This window comes from Limulus polyphemus, unplaced genomic scaffold (genome assembly GCF_000517525.1).
Source record: "Limulus polyphemus unplaced genomic scaffold, Limulus_polyphemus-2.1.2 Scaffold55, whole genome shotgun sequence".
NCBI lineage: Eukaryota > Metazoa > Arthropoda > Merostomata > Xiphosura > Limulidae > Limulus > Limulus polyphemus.
In genome coordinates this window covers 1,353,151-1,356,602 of record NW_013665665.1, presented here as the reverse complement: position 1 = coordinate 1,356,602, position 3,452 = coordinate 1,353,151, and the positions used below count along the sequence as shown (strand labels likewise).

Genomic DNA, 3,452 nt, shown 5'->3' with positions numbered 1-3,452 from the left:
TTTTTTTAGTGACTATCCAACATGCAGATAATTATCAAATGTTTTTAGAAAAAACTTAATTCTTTGTATGTTATTTTCACTATCGTATCTCAGTATGGGTTTGGGGCGATTTGTCTGACCTTGTAACCACCACTTAATAATCAGGAAATAAATATAAATTATGCTTTTTTTGTTGTAGAATGACTACAGATTATACCACGAAAACATAATTGTTTAGTGTAAATAACTTAAATCTCAACATGTGTGTGTGTGTGTGTGTGTGTGTGTATGTATGTATGTATATATTATTTTTATTATATTGACCTTTCAGTTGTGCCTGGCTAACATTACAAAAGTTGCAATGATGTGGCACACATGCACTCATGTTACTGTATCCAAGAATATAAAACTAGCCTTTACAAAGTGACATGTTTTGGCTGTGTTTTAGTGGATTAGTATTTTGTAAAATACAGTCTCATTTCAGTTATAATATGTTATATATGTATATACATTATTACTGTTTACAAACAAGTTCCTAAACTTATTTTTCTTAAAATATAGAACAGTTAATAAAGAATTAAAGCAAACATTTATCTCTTCTTCTTGCTGCTTGTCCTAAGTTGCCAAGCCTTATCAAATTTTGCACATGGAGGATGTGAAACAAAACAATTGTTTTCAGGTTTTATATATACATTTTGAAATAACCAAAAATAATAAATTACTATATCAATACAACAGATTTCCACTTTAATTTAACAAGCTTAGTAACTAAGCTATATTTGGGTCTAAAAATATAAAATTTCGAGCTCACTAATGTCTTAACTTACTGCTTGGAATCCAGAAAGAAAAGAAAAAAGTTTTCTGCTCAAATATTTTCGATTGTTTATACACACCTCATTGGGCGAAGTAGGTGTACGTGAGAAAGTATTTTCAAAAATTGAAGAGGTGGGCTGAGCCATTTTGGTTGATTCAATAGATATATTGATATCTCAGAAAACAGAAAAAGTACAAGGTTCTTATTTTATATTCTAGCTTGTCAATATTGGTAATTTGTGAATCTAATTCATAAGAAACTATAGACTTTGACATTACAAACATCTAATTTGAACCAATGGTGCATTCAATATACCATGACACACAAAAATCAATATTTAGGTGTTTTTGTTTAATATTTACTTTTAAATTAAGAAATTAAGTAATGTATAGTACTAAAATTTGAATTATGATCTAGAATTTGATACCAAACTTATTGACATACATTCATAAAATAGTAGATGAATAAAAGTTTGAATGCAAGTCAACAAACGAGATGGCGTGGCCTTTTACCATGTTGGTAAAAGTTTAAAGTTTATATGCACAAATTTTACTTAATGAAATTAATACCATAAGTACTTTTACTAAAAGTACTTTAAAGAAAAATAATGTATTACTAATTTAAAGAAGGCTATTAAAAAAGGGAATATCCATACAGATTATTCTTGTATAAATTTACCATTTTTATATACAATTCCAAAATTACATAAAAATCCTGTGAAATTCAGATTTATTACAAATTCCTTAAATACAGTTATTAAATCTGTTTCCATAGTACTTGACAATATTCTATATATCATGTTTGAAAAAATAAAAATAATCTTCAAATAACTAGAATAATTATTTTTGGATTATTACAAATAACATTCCAGTTTTGGAATGTTTAAATAATTTAAATTCTTCAAAAATGCTAGTTTTATTTTTACATATGACTTTACTACATTGTATACTAAAATAGACCTAAAGATTTTATCAGGGTTTTCAATGATTTGTTTGATAACTTTATAAATAACGAAATAACTACACGTAAATTTATATTTACTAGAATTCAATGTAAAAATATACTTCCATTTCTGTATTTATAAGTCATATTTTTTTTAATGGACAAGTATATAAGCAAATGGTGTGTATTCCAATTGGAACAAACTTCTTCAAATATGGCCAACCTGTATCTGTTTTTTTTATAAAAACTAACTTATGAAGCAGACTTTAAATCATAACTTATACATTTACACTTTCTGTTATATAGATGATTTAATATCTATGAAAAATATAACTTTTACACCAAACCTTATATTTCCAACAGAACTTACAATAGAAGGAAGTAATAATAATGAGGTACATGCAAATTATTTAGATTTGGACAATACTTTTATAGACGATACGGTGCAGTTGACTATTTTTGATAAAAAAAAAAAAAGAATTTAAGTTTCCCATTCTTGGTCTACCTACACCTAATGGTGTTATTCCATGTATCATGTTAAAAGGTATTATTATATCTCAACTAAAACTGTTCTTAATAGTGTGTAATAACTAATTTTTTTTTATAGACAGAGTTTTATTATAAAAAAATAAATTGAAAGATAACGGCTATAGAGATAGGCAATTAAAGAAATACATTATTTTATTTTTTTAATAAATACAAAAATATTTTAGAATCTAAACTAACGAATAAGGAAAATATCTTATAAATAAAATATAGAGGGAGTTAGTTATTTTAGCTTATAAGTAGCTAATAATAATTTTACTAGTAATTTTGTTCAGTATAACCGGGGTGGAAATACTAACTTCAAGTAGCTGGGCTTATTTCACCATTCCCATGTTATATTTGAATAAATCTTCAGGAGATAGGGAGGAGTTAGAACTATATAAGAACTTTTAAGGTAGGATGTATAGTTCTATTTAATATCTTTTTGTAAGGTTGGAGGTTGGGAGTTTAATTAGTAGAAATATTTGGGTGGCTTTATTTAAATTCATTTCTACTGTAAGAAATTTAAGGGTAACTGCTTTCCCACAACTGACTATAGACAGAAGCTGAGATGTTGTGGGTGTAAGCACTCAGCTTCGTACCCTTATTTGATTGATGATGAATTAAAAAAAAATAAAAAAAAAATAATATATATATATATGTATATATGATTTTCCATGATGGCTGACTAGACTGGCATCAGCATTTGGATATTGTCTGATAGATGGGATATCCCCAATGAATTTGGGTGCTATTACTACAGACATTATATGACAGTAAGTTGGCAACCAAGACTGATAATGGTATTGCGATTGATTGATATAAAACTAAAAACTTGATAAGGCTTACCAACTTATGGAAAGCAGCAAATGAGTACAAAGCTCATAACTAGAAGAGATAATTGTTTTCTATACTTCTTTATTTACTGTTCTCTGTTTTAACCCGATGACTACCGGTACTAACTTTCTTAGTAGGCAATGCAAGTGTGCATTTGTGAATTGAAAAAATGATAGAGAACTTTTAATGAATTTCTGATTTTATTTTTATAAATAGTAGCATAACATTCAATTATTTGTACAAAATTGTGTTCTTTAATGAAGTTTAAAGAGGAATTTAATGAAAAAATTCCTAAAATACGTTTTAGACTAAATAAGCTCCCCCTAAGAAGAAATGTTTTTTTCAAAAATTTTTG

The 3,452-nt window shown here is 26.8% G+C and overlaps 1 protein-coding gene across 1 annotated transcript in view; it reads left to right on the top strand.

Moving 5' to 3' along the window:
• LOC106463840 (heterogeneous nuclear ribonucleoprotein H3-like) overlaps positions 1–3,452 on the top strand; it is a 42,142-nt gene that overhangs the window by 5,548 nt on the left and 33,142 nt on the right. The window lies entirely within an intron of this gene.